We start from the raw sequence: 13886 nt of genomic DNA, 5'->3' as shown, positions 1-13886 counted from the left end.
CCTCACAAGCGACTTCTAATTAAACTGCGTGCCTATGGACTATCTTCTCAGTTGTATGTCTGGATTCGTGATTTCCTGTCAGAAAGGTCACAGTACGTAATGTTGTTGTTGTTGTTGTTGTGGTCTTCAGTCCTGAGACTGGTTTGATGCAGCTCTCCATGCTACTCTATCCTGTGCAAGCTTCTTCATCTCCCAGTACTTACTGCAACCTACATCCTTCTGAATCTGCTTAATGTATTCATCTCTTGGCCTCCCTCTACGATTTTTACCCTCCACGCTGCCCTCCAATGCTAAATTTGTGATCCCTTGATACCTCAAAACATGTCCTACCAACCGGTCCCTTCTTCTTGTCAAGTTGTGCCACAAACTCCTCTTCTCCCCAATTCTATTCAATACCTCCTCATTAGTTATGTGATCTACCCATCTAATCTTCAGCATTCTTGTGTAGCACCACAATTCGAAAGCTTCTATTCTCTTCTTGTCCAAACTATTTATCGTCCATGTTTCACTTCCATACATGGCTACACTCCATACAAATACTTTCAGAAACGACTTCCTGACACTTAAATCTATACTCGATGTTAACAAATTTCTCTTCCTCAGAAACGATTTCCTTGCCATAGCCAGTCTACATTTTATATCCTCTCTACTTCGACCATCATCAGTTATTTTACTCCCTAAATAGCAAAACTCCTTTACTACTTTAAGTGTCTCATTTCCTAGTCTAATTCCCTCAGCATCACCCGATTTAATTTGACTACATTCCATTATCCTAGTTTTGCTTTTGTTGATGTTCATCTTATATCCTCCTTTCAAGACACTGTCCAATCCGTTCAACTGCTCTTCCAAGTCCTTTGCTGTCTCTGACAGAATTACACTGTCATCGGCGAACCTCAAAGTTTTTATTTCTTCTCCATGAATTTTAATACCTACCCCGAATTTTTCTTTTGTTTCCTTTACTGCTTGCTCAATATACAGATTGAATAACATCGGGGAGAGGCTACAACCCTGTCTTACTCCCTTCCCAACCACTGCTTCCCTTTCATGTCCCTCGACTCTTATAACTGCCATCTGGTTTCCGTACAAATTGTAAATAGCCTTTCGCTCCCTGTATTTTACCCCTGCCACCTTCAGAATTTGAAAGAGAGTATTCCACTTAATATTGTTAAAAGCTTTCTCTAAGTCTACAAATGCTAGAAACGTAGGTTTGCCTTTTCTTAATCTCCCTTCTAAGATAAGTCGTAAGGTAAGTATTGCCTCACGTGTTCCAACATTTATACGGAATCCAAACTGATCTTCCCCGAGGTCGGCTTCTATCAGTTTTTCCATTCGTCTGTAAAGAATTCGCGTTAGTATTTTGCAGCTGTGACTTATTAAACTGATAGTTCGGTAATTTTCACATCTGTCAACACCTGCTTTCTTTGGGATTGGAATTATCATATTCTTCTTGCAGTCTGAGGGTATTTCGCCTGTCTCATACATCTTGCTCACCAGATGGTAGAGTTTTATTATGACTGGCTCTCCCAAGGCCGTCAGTAGTTGTAATGGAATGTTGTCTACTCCCGGCGACTCAGGTCTTTCAGTGCTCTGTCAAACTCTTCACGCAGTATCTTATCTCCCAGGCCGGCCGGTGTGGCCTTGCGTTTCTAGGCGCTTCAGTCTGGAACCGTGTGACCGCTGATGGCCTCAGAAGTTAAGTCCCATAGTGTTCTGAGCCATTTGAACCATTTTTTTGAACTTCGTACCTTTATTAGCGAACTGCTTCCTTATCTTCTCCGGCATGCAGGGGAAGGAAAATATATTGGTTACATGCCTCTGTATGCAATCTAATCTTTTCGTATCGCATTCCACGCGCATTTATTCGATGGCGACTGCGAAATACAAGTTATCTAGATTTTAAGTTTGCGGAGAAGTGTTTCTGAGAACGATATCGCCTTTACTGGAAAGGTTACAGTTGTCGTACGTACTCCGAGGATTTCCTCTACACTTTCTCATGGACTATACCGATATTTTATGATGCTATCAGTGCGTCTCTGATTTCGCTCGATTTCTGTAATCAGGACTATTTGATAAAGACTGCAAACATTGGAACAGTGCTCTAGAATTGTTTCCAGTATGATTCTGTATTCGATTTGCTTTACAGGTGCACCGCACCTTCCCAGGATCGTTTTAGCAAAGTCATGTCTCGCTATTTTCCTCCATTAACTCTGATTTTACGTGTTCATCACATTTCGTATCACTTCTTCCTATTAACTTTTTTTTTTTTCATGACACGTGTTGCAGATGTTAGCTACTAACCACTATCTTCCGTCTCTTAGTTTTGACCATTATTTTGTGATTTAAAGATATCTAGCAATGAAACTTCCTGGCAGATTAAAACTGTGTGCCCGACCGAGACTCGAACTCGGGACCTTTACCTTTCGCGGGCAAGTGCTCTACCAACTGAGCTACAGAAGCACGACTCATGCCCGGTACTCACAGCTTTACTTCTGCCAGTACCTCGTCTCCTACCTTCCAAACTTGGTAGAGCACTTGCCCGCGAAAGGCAAAGGTCCCGAGTTCGAGTCTCGGTCGGGCACACAGTTTTAATCTGCCAGGAAGTTTCATATCAGCGCACACTCCGCTGCAGAGTGAAAATCTCATTCTGGAAATATCTAGCAATGATTACACCAAGCAGAAGTTTGGTCCAAACGATTCTGCATTTCCTTTCGATCGTTCAACGACGTTACTTCCAACGGCGATACTTCCTTGCAAACAGCAACATCGTCAGTTAACGATCTTACAGCTCGACTGACCTCAACTGACGAGCCGCTGAGGTACACTGGTGTGCGAACCTTCAGGACGAAAGCAGTTTTTGCGTGATTTGTCACTGCCGAGTTACATAGATCGATGAAACTTGGTCCACACTTAGACACAATTGCTGCATCGGAATACGGAAAGTAACAGAAAGAAATACGCAACGAGACACACAGAAATTACAGTTTTGTTCAAAGACAATAATCCCACTGAAGTGACAATAGCGTTGACCAGTGAGTGTATCGTTATCAAAAATTATGCCTCCCAACAAAACAAGACCTGGACCACCAAAACGATCATGATCGACAATATTCGTGGGTGCATTACCTATCTCCACCTCGCCTCATATGAGGGTGCGCCAGTCATTGTCGAACAAGGTCGGTTTGGTGGTCCACGTGTTCCGATATTGGGATGCATAGGACGTACTGATCAACTTTATTGTGTCACTGTACTCCTTGTTGCTTGGTAGTGAGACATCATGCGAAAGCTGCTTTCGTCCCTAGGTTCTGCACACCTGTGTACATTCAAAATGGGGAAGATACACTACTGGCCATTAAAATTGCTTCACCAAGAAGAAATGCAGATGATAAACGGGTATTCACTGGACAGATATATTATACTAGAACTGACATGTGATCACATTTTCACGCAATTTGGGTGCATAAATCTTGAGAAATCAGTACCAAGAACCACCACCTCTGACCGTAATAACGGCCTTGATACGCCGGGGCATTGAGTCAAACAGAGCTTGGATCGCGTGTACAGGTACACCTGCCCATGCAGCTTCAACACGATATTACAGTTCATCAAGAGTAGTGACTGGCGTATTGTGATGGGCCAGTTGCTCGGCCACCATTGACCAAACGTTTTGAATTGGTGAGAGATCTGGAGAATGTGCTGGCCAGGGCAGCAGTCGAACATTTTCTGTGTCCAGAAAGGCCCGTACAGGACCTACAACATGCGGTCGTGCATTATCCTGCTGAAATGTAGCGTTTCGCAGGGATCGAATGAAGGTTAGAGCCACGGGTCGTAACACTTCTGAAATGTAACGTCCACTGTTCAAAGGCCGTCAATGCGAACAAGAGGTGACCGAGACTTGTAACCAATGGCACCTCATACCATCACGCCGGGTGATACGCCAGTATGGCGATGACGAATGCACGCTTCCAATGTGCATTCACTGCGATGTCTCCAAACACGGATGCGACCATCATGATGCTGTAAACAGAAGCTGGATTCATCCGAAAAAATGACGTTTTGCCATTCGTGCACCCAGGTTCGTCGTCGAGTACACCATCGCAGGCGCTCCTCTCTGTGATGCAGCGTCAAGCGTGCCCGCAGCCATAGTCTCCGAGTTGATAGTCAAAGCTGCCGCAAACGTCGTCGAACTGTTCATGCAGATGGTTGTTGTCTTGCAAACGTCCCCATCTGTTGACTCAGGGATCGAAACGTGGCTGCAAGATCCGTTACAGCCATGCGGATAAGATGCCTGTCATCTCGACTGCTAGTGATACGAGGCCGTTCGGATCCAGAACGGCGTTCCGTATTGCCCTCCTGAACCCACCGATTCCATATTCTACTAACAGCCATCGGATCGCGACCAACGCGAGCAGCAATGTCGCTATACGATAAACCGCAATCGCGATAGGCTACAATCCGACCTTTATCATTGTCGGAAACGTGATGGTACGCATTTCTCCTCCTTACACGAGGCATCACATCAACGTTTCACCAGACAACGCCGGTCAACTGCTGTTTGTGTATGAGAAATCGTTTGGAAACTTTCCTCATGTCAGCGCCAACCTTGTGTGAATGCTTTGAAAAGCTAATCATTTGCATATCACAGCATCTTCTTCCTGTCGGTTAAATTTCGCGTCTGTAGCACGTCATCTTCGTGGTGTACCAATTTTAATGGTCAGTAGTGTAGATTCTGCCTGTAGGGGACTTAAAGTGACCTTTGGAGAAGGGAGAAGTATTACAAAGGGAACGAAGGTGAAGACAATGCTATGGAAAATAAATGGTACCCTTCACCACACTGAGTGGATGGTCGAGTTAATTTGTCCAACCCATAGAATTAAGTGCTGTACAAATGAACTGTAATACCAGCTTGTCCATCCATATTAATTCACTGGCAATACGCAAAATCTTTCGAATCATTGGTGGATGCTCGGGATGTTAAGCTGGTTCAGCTTTTCAGACGGATTCTATGCTTAAGCCCAACACTTCATGCGGCATTACCTTATCCTTATCAAGAAACACGAGCTGCGATCGTTCTTCAATATGTTTTAAGTAAAAGGCACATTGATTTCAACACTAATTCCTCTACACTAATGTAATTCTGTAATTTTTAAGCAAGTAAATTGAATGGAATTAAACTGGCGAGTAATTGCAGATGGTTTTGGGATATCAAATAATTCCTTCACATAAATCAGCTGCAGAGCTGATCTAAGATCTTGTTCTGAGGGGAAAAATCATGACAAATGTCAAATACATGCCAAAAGATTTCACATCTCGGCGTTTATTGACTCTGGCAATCATGTGTCGCCTTCGCGTTGTGCGTCACTTAACTGCGCTCTATAGCCTTTTTAAACCAAGTTTTCTTCTGCAGTAGCATGTCATAGGTCTTCTTTCACTCTTCTGTTCTTGGATCTGCAAAGTGTTCGTGTTCCCTTGGGCTTTTTCATGACACTTGTGACTCGGATGCATTCAGTTTGGCAGGTAACGTGTCCTGTCCATCGAAGTCTCGTTGCAGTCTGTTTGTGGACAATGTCATATTGTCGCACTTGTCAGAAGAGGAGAAAAAACCGAAACTGTAAGACAAATTTTTGAGAAGTAAGACAGTAATTGCCCGAACGTTTACGTTTAAGCCAATATTTAGCAGTGAACTTAATACCGTGCAGATAAGAGCCGATAAAAAGAATAACAAAAGAGAAGTAATACGAGGGACATTTCATAAATAATGCGCAAGCTGGTATTGCTGTGGACTGTTTGATGCAGCAACAATGAAAATTATGCCAGATGTAGATGGGAGTTTGAGGAAGAAGCACGTGTTTTTGTTTTTTTCTCTGTGTACTGCAATTGGCGAGAGGTAGAAATTGACCCTGCAGGGGTCCCGGATACGCTTAATATAATTATTAGTATTATTATTAAACCCAGTCTATAGTCATCTTCCATGTAGGTGGCTGGACACAGTTTATACTGAGGCATATGTTGAACAGTCTGTTTTTCGCCGTAGTCACATTGGGTTTTCTTTTCTTCAATGTATCCCCATTTTTCTATATGGTTCAAATGGCTCTGAGCACTATGGGACTTAACATCTGAGGTCATCAGTCCCCTAGTTAAACCTAACTAACCTAAGGATATCACACACATCCATGCCCGAGGAAGGATTCGAACCTGCGACCGTAGTAGTCGCGCGGTTCCGGACTGAAGCGCCTAGAACCGCTCGGCCACAACGGCTGGCTCCCATTTTTTCGTATTAACCCGTGATCCGCTCACTCTTGACCTCAGCCTATTCAGGAACTTCCAGACTGGCCTATTCTCATCATGATCAGGGGGTAAATAATCTGAAAATCTTTTCAAACCAGGAGGGTGGTATGTCGCAGCCCTCCATAGCTGAAGCCTGGCTTCTTCATCGGTGGTTGTTAGTTTCTTCGATGTTCTGAGGAAACTCGCTGTGGGTAGCGTTGTTGCCCATGCATGGGTCCGTTTTCCCTACTCCAGTTTCGTTCTTTCCCTGTTTGCTGCTGTATCTCTTCGAACAGGAGGTGGTGTAATTCCTGCAAGGTGGTAGGGCCATTCGACTGGAGCTGACTTCAAGCAGCCTGTTATAATCATCATGTGTCGTTTGGGGCAATATACCCTATTTGGCATGTGTTGACTTACACCAAACACGACAGACATACTCTGCAGTGGAGTGGCATAATGTCATTGCAGAAGTTGGGATGGTTTCAGCTTGACTGCCCCACTGTGATCCGGCCAGTTTTCTCAGTGGGCTGTTCCTGGTGGAGACTCTAGAACTGAAATTCATGCAGTGTTACCTGAAAGTTAGAGATCTCTCAAGTGTTATTCCTAGGTCTTTTGGAGTGCCAAGCTGTTCCAATTTAACCCCTGACCATTCTATCTTCAACTTGCGGGTGGTTTCCCTATTTCTCAGATGGAAAGCAGACATTTGTTTCTTTGATGGGTTTATTTTAAGCTGGTTTATTCTGTAGTATTTTGACAAATCTTTAAGAGCACTCTTTAGGGTGATTTCTATTGGATCAAAGTTTGTGCTTTGTGTTGCCAGAGCGAGATCATCAGCATACAAGAAATTCCTGCAGTTGGGGACTATGGGTTGGTCGTTAGTATACATACTGAACAGAACTGGAGCTAACACACTTTGCTGGGGAAGGCCATTTTTCTGTAGTCCCCATCGCCTACGCTGTCCTTGGTCGACGAAGAATCTTCCGTTCTGCTGAGATCCTTGGTTAGGTTGTAGACCTTGTTTAATAGTAACTGGTAGTTGGCGGTGTCGTACGCTGCTGTCACGTCCACGAATAGCACTCATGTCACCCTAACGGCTTCAAAACTATCGTCTATAAACTGTGTAGACTGAGAAACCGTCCTGTGCAGCTTTTACCAGGGTGGGATCCGGCTTGCAAGGGATCAGTAACATGTGAAAGAAGACGATTTAAAATCATTCTCTCTAGCCGTCTGTAAAGCTGATACAGTAGTGCAATAGGTATAAAATTCTTTGGAATGTTGCCTTCCTTACCAGGTTCAGTATAGCAATTACTCGACTCTTCCACCATATCTTTGGAGTTTGACATCTGTCAATACATTTATTGAAGAGTTGGAGAATCCACTCCTTCGTCGCCAATCCAAAGTGCTTAATCTACTCAGTTCGTACGTCGTCCAAGCTAGCTGACTTACCAGTTTTACTCGCCTTCTGTAATTCATCCGTCGCCAATGGGAGTGAAAAGTATTATTCTCCTCTTCCTCTATACTTCGTAGTTTTGGTTGTTTGCTTTTATGGCTGGTCTTCCCATTTATCAGTAGCTGGTGTGCCATTTGGTTGGCGGTTATATTTTGGTATGTAGCGGTCTTCGTAGGATGATTGCACCGGCGTCACAGAAGTTCAAAAATGGCTCTGAGCACTATGGGACTCAACTTCTGAGGTCATTAGTCCCCTAGAACTTAGAACTAGTTAAACCTAACTAACCTAAGGACATCACACAGATCCATGCCCGAGGCAGGATTCGAACCTGCAACCGTAGCGGCCTCACGGTTCCAGACTGCAGCGCCTAGAACCGCACGGCCACTTCGGCCGGCCGTCACAGAAGTCTCCAAGCGTTATGACTGTCTCTTTTCAGATCCAGTATTTCTGTTGTTTTAATCCATTTCCCCTTTTTGACTCTCTTATAGAGGAAACGAGTTTGCCTGTTTGTATAGTTGTTTCACTAAAAGGGTTTTCGCTTAATAAGTTGCTATGTTCTGCAGATAAGGCTGCCTGATCTCATTTGAGCCCAGGGATGTTAGATGTTCGACAGCCAGGAGGGACAGATATTTTGGAACATCTGTTTACGGCCGTGGTGAAAGTGTTGTACCGTTCTGGTGTTGGTTCTATAGAAGACATTTCGGCATCCAGTACATCTGCAAATCTCGACCAATCAGAATTTCTAAAGTTAAACTTCCTCCGAAATGTGATTTTTTGAGGTCTAGCGCGGCCGGGTTGGCCGAGCGGTTCCAGGCCCTTCAGTCTGGAACCGCGCGACCGCTACGGTCGCAGGTTCGAATCCTGCCTCGGGCATGGATGTGTGTGACGTCCTTATGTTAGTTAGGTTTAAGTAGTTCTAAGTTCCAGGGGACTGATGACCTCAGATGTTAAGTCCCATGGTGCTCAGAGCCATTTTGAGGTCTAGCAGTAGCAAATACGTATTTGGCAGGTTATTGGTCTATGTTGTGAATTTTATATCTGAGAAGAGACATACTTTATACACTGTTGGCTAACGCTGTTGGCGGTGAATATGAGGTCGGGATTGTACACCCCCCCCCCTCCCCCCCATCTGATGCACACAGTTTTGCGTCGTGGATTAGGATAAGGTGATTCATTTCTGCTCTCTCTAGTCTGCTGCTCCATTTTCATCTTCATTAGCACAGACCCAAATGTCACTACGGCTGTTGAAATCGCCAGTCACAGTCTGCGCGTGCTTATTTGGTAATTTGTTGTTTTATTAACTGTGAATCCTTCACCGGGTGGTTTGTTGAGAGACGAAATGGTGTAATTAGCTGTTTTTATAGTAAGGATTTCGATGTTACTTTCCTCTGTGAGTACTGTGGATAGAATTTGGATGTCTGGATTAGCCGGCCGAAGTGGCCGTGCGGTTAAAGGCGCTGCAGTCTGGAACCGCAAGACCGCTACGGTCGCAGGTTCGAATCCTGCCTCGGGCATGGATGTTTGTGATGTCCTTAGGTTAGTTAGGTTTAAGTAGTTCTAAGTTCTAGGGGACTAATGACCTCAGCAGTTGAGTCCCATAGTGCTCAGAGCCATTTGAACCATTTTTTTGTCTGGATTAACGAAGATAGCGCTTTCGTATTTATGATTTGCTCTTTCGATGGAGAGGCACATTCCGTTTATCTTCGATCTACATATGTCGCAGCCTCAACGTGTTTCCTGCATACACAGTACATGACACTGGCGCTGTCTGCAAAGTTTTTGTAGCAGTTCTTCTTTGGCTAATGTTATTTCTTCTATACTGATTGAGATAATGCTCCGCTGTGGCCGTAAAAAGGGCTTGTATATGGATGTTTGTGGTGTGAAAGGATCAATCGTCATTTCTTGATGCCCAGGGTACGCCCGGTTGCTTTTGTCAGTCGCAATCTTCGGGAAGGCTCCTTTCATGTACTCTTTTCGGGTACTGTGACTGCTCAAGAGCAGAGGTACTGCATCAAGATCGAAACTTTACACGATAAAAACCCGTGTGTTAAGTAAAGTTTGTGGTCGGTTTAGACTGGACTGTAGTACAGCTTCGCGTCGGGTTAGTTTTTTTCGTGGTGCTCGTATGAGCATAGACAATAATCCAATATCGGGAAAGCAAAAAACGTCAACAGATCAACAACGTGTGAACCTCGTGGTAGAGGCTCTTGAAGAAGATCGCAGTGCAATTTGTGAGGAACCCTCTGAAGCCACGGAAATTCCTCCAACATCAGTACTTCGTATTCTGATATCTGATCTGAAGAAAAGAAAATTTCTGCACGATGGGTCCCACACTGTGTGACTGCTGAAGAGAAGCAGAAACGCCTGGGCAATGCAACCGATCTCAAACAACGATTCGACAGTGAAGGTCAAGGAGTCTTGTGTCGAATTGTCGCTATTGATGAAACGTGGATTAGAGATTTCGAACCGGAGTTGAAATCATAGTCCAGTGAGCTGAGAGCTTCAGTTGCTCCACGTCCAAAAAAATTTATACGTGCACAATCAAAGCTCAAGCAAATGATGGCTTTTGCTTATGATCAGCAAGGTATGATCATGACAGATAGAGTCCAATATGAAACAACTGTCATAGCAGTGTATCATCGAAACTTCTTGCAAAACCTGCGGAGAAAAATGCACAAAAGCCGACCTCAGCTTCTCGAGGCTGAGCCACCTATTCTTCACGACAACGGTCGCCTACATATCACCAACGTTGTGCCCAAAAACTGCGCGAATACGGATGAAAAATGCTGCTGCATCCTCCCTACAGCCCGGACGTCAGTCTACCAGACTTCGACTTGTTCCCGAAGTTGAAAAAACACAGTGGGTGGACGTCGTTGTCTTTCTCTGGAAGAGCTTTCTGCCACCGTTACCCGAGCCATTCGACAGATGAACAGAAGTGGTCTCCTGGAATGGAATAATAAGCTTGCGAGACGTTGGGGTTCAGTCATAGAGAAGCAGAGAGACTATACAGAAGGACTGTAAAGAGATGCTGAAAAAAATAAACGAGTAAGTAAAAAAATTAGTGTGCGTTATTTATGAAATGTCCTTCTTAGGTGTTATACTGACAAAAGATGATGTGGAAATAACAAGTATGAAAATATCAGAGCTAATAACGAAGCAAAATTTGGCATTTTTATGCATATTTTCAAAATGAGAACCTATTAACTAATTAAATTTCCATACTTTTATAAAAAGAAATGATTCGTAGCTTCGATTACAGTAAAGAGAAAGCTCTGCAACGATTCGGAAACAACGGATAAAAGTGTTTTGGTAAACAAATATTGTTGCTGTTTGTTGTGGTCTTCAGTCCAGAGACTGGTTTGATGAAGCTCTCCATGCTACTCTATCCTGTGCAGGCTTCTTCATCTCCCAGTACCTACTGCAACCTACTTCCTTCTGAATCTGCTTAGTGTATTCATCTCTTGGTCCCCCTCTACGACTTTTACCCTCCGCGCTGCCCTCCAATACTAAATTGGTGATCCCTTGATGTCTCAGAATATGTCCTACGAACCGATCCCTTCTTCTAGTCACGTTGTGCCACAAATTTCTCTTCTCCCCAATTCTAGTCAATACCTCCTCATTAGTTATGTGATCTACCCATCTAATCTTCAGCATTCTTCTGTAGCACCACATTTCGAAAACTTCTATTCTCTTTTTGTCTGAACTACTTATCGTCCAGGTTTCACTTCCATACATGGCTACACTCCATACAAATACTTTCAGAAACGACTTCCTGACACTTAAATCTATACTTCAGAAAAGCTTTCCTTGCCATTGCCAGTCTACATTTTATATCTTCTCTACTTCGACCATCATCAGTTATTTTGCTCCCCAAATACCAAAACTCATTTATTACTTTAAGCGTCTCATTTCCTAATATTATACCCTCAGCATCACCCAATTTAATTCGACTACATTCCATTATCATGGTTTTGCTTTTGTTGATGTTCATCTTATATCCCCCTTTCAAGACACTGTCCATTCCGTTCAGCTGCTCTTCCAGGTCCTTTGCTGTCTCTGACAGAATTACAATGTCATCGGCAAACCTCAAAGTTTTTATTTCTTCTCCATGGATTTTAATTCCTACTCCGATTTTTTCTTTTGTTTCCTTTACTACTTGCTCAATATACAGATTGAGTGACATCGGGGATAGGCTACAACCTTGTCTCACTCCCTTCCCAACCACTGCTTCCCTTTCATGTCCCTCAACTCTTATAACTGCCATCTGGCTTCTGTAGAAATTGTAAATAGCCTTTTGCTCCCTGTATTTTACCCTTGCCATCTTCAGAATGTGAAAGAGAGTATAGAAAAAATTAAAAAAAAGGAGTAAGAGCAGACTGAAGAACACATGAATGTTTTGAGGATGTGAAAGAATACTTGAATGGTAGACAACAACAAATTAGTTCCACTTTCCTCAGATTCACGATATACACATACATATCGCGACGCCATGGATGACGGAAACGAGTGATTTGGACTACTGAATCACTGGATGCCCTGTGGCAATCCAATTGGGGGGGGGGGTTTGGCGAATGTCTGGAGTTTATTGATCTGCCATCATGTGTAATGCCAACAGTGGAGTGCAGAGGAGATGGTGTTATGATATGGGGCTGGTTTCCACGGTTGTACTCCTTGTACCCCTTAGGGGTACAAGGAGTTATACCCCTAAGCGAGAGCTAAATGCAGAATGATATGAGCACATTTTACAGCGTGGTGTACTGCGTGCAGTAGAGGAACGCTTCAGAGACGATAATTGTATCAGCATGACAATGCACCCCGTCATAAAGCAGTAACTGCGAGGCAACGGCGTTTGGGCAGCAACACTGCTGGAATAGTCTGGCCGATCTGAATCCAATGTAGCACCTTTGGAATTAATTTGGATGTTGACTTTGCTGCAGTCATCAGCGTCCAATATCACTGTCTTCTCTGGTTTCAGGTCTTGAGGAAGAAAATACTGCAGACAATTAGACACAGAGTTCGAGCAATCATAACCGCTAAGCGTGGACAGATAACAGTCATCCGGTTACTTTTGAGCAGGTGGTGTACTACGCTGCTGATATTTAATATTTTGTGTTTCAAGAAAGTGGTTCGAATGACGTGGCTGTAGTGTACACTAATGTGGCTCACAATTCACGCTACCGTATAGTGACAATGCTCGCAGGGTCTAAGCTTGAGGTAGACCTTCGAGAGATCTTGGCATGCTGGATAGGGAAGCCAAACCACACTGTCCCGTTCATGATTGGAAATAAATCGCGCATTGCTCAAATGAACTGAGAATCCTGGTTTACTTCTGTCTCAATGACTCATACATAAATTACTGCATATAGCGGTATCCTGCTTTCAAATGTATACTGAGGTAGCGCTTGCCAATAAAAGAATTACATAATGGTTGTTGTGTACAACGCTGTTTAGCATGTAAGAGAGTAGTGAATTGAATTACCCAAAATATGCTGGCTTACTGGTTTCTATGCTCTCAAAGCTGAAACTTAAGTGAACCTAAATTTATTAGGTCCGCTATACGGTTTCCAGTTTACTTACTGGGCCTCAACTTTTTAGTGTCGTATTGGAGATCTCATTAACTACTTCGTGCGCGCTTTTACTTTTAAGTGTAGTGATGTTTTTACTTGCTTCAAATGAGAATGTGTGGCAAATTTTCGTCTGTGCTTCTTCACTACACTCTTTTGCTTTCTATTCTGAGCTGACTGAAGCAATTTTGTCACCAACTGTAACCGGTAATTATTAAAAACATCCGCTTGACATGAACAGTCTCTTATGATGCTCCGATGGCTTTTAATAGGAAGAGTGTTAATTTCTGTGGGTTTTCAGCTCGTGACCGCTTTAATAACACACAATACTGATTTTATTTTATTGTCTATTAATCTGTGACAGCATGTGCCTACTCCTGGGAGTTTTATAACTTTGCTTGTAATGTTACAGTACTGTTTATAAGTAGTTAAGATCCTTGCTTCTTCTAGCTCGTAGTAGATTTCGCTTTTTAATTCTGAAGGTATTCGAATACTTGTTGTGATCGAAAGTTCTTTGAAGATTTTCTGGCACTGATTTTTTAAAATATTTTTAAACTGTTCTCAGCAACTGCTAGAGTTATTGAGCAATACGTTTAATTTAGAGACTG

The 13886-nt window shown here is 43.3% G+C and overlaps 1 protein-coding gene across 1 annotated transcript in view; it reads left to right on the top strand.

Moving 5' to 3' along the window:
- LOC126243824 (caspase-1-like) overlaps nt 1-13886 on the top strand; it is a 233608-nt gene that overhangs the window by 49123 nt on the left and 170599 nt on the right. The gene's annotated exons all lie outside the window — the stretch shown is intronic.

This window comes from Schistocerca nitens, chromosome 1, assembly GCF_023898315.1.
Source record: "Schistocerca nitens isolate TAMUIC-IGC-003100 chromosome 1, iqSchNite1.1, whole genome shotgun sequence".
Taxonomy (NCBI): domain Eukaryota; kingdom Metazoa; phylum Arthropoda; class Insecta; order Orthoptera; family Acrididae; genus Schistocerca; species Schistocerca nitens.
This window is presented reverse-complemented; position numbering and strand designations above follow the sequence as displayed.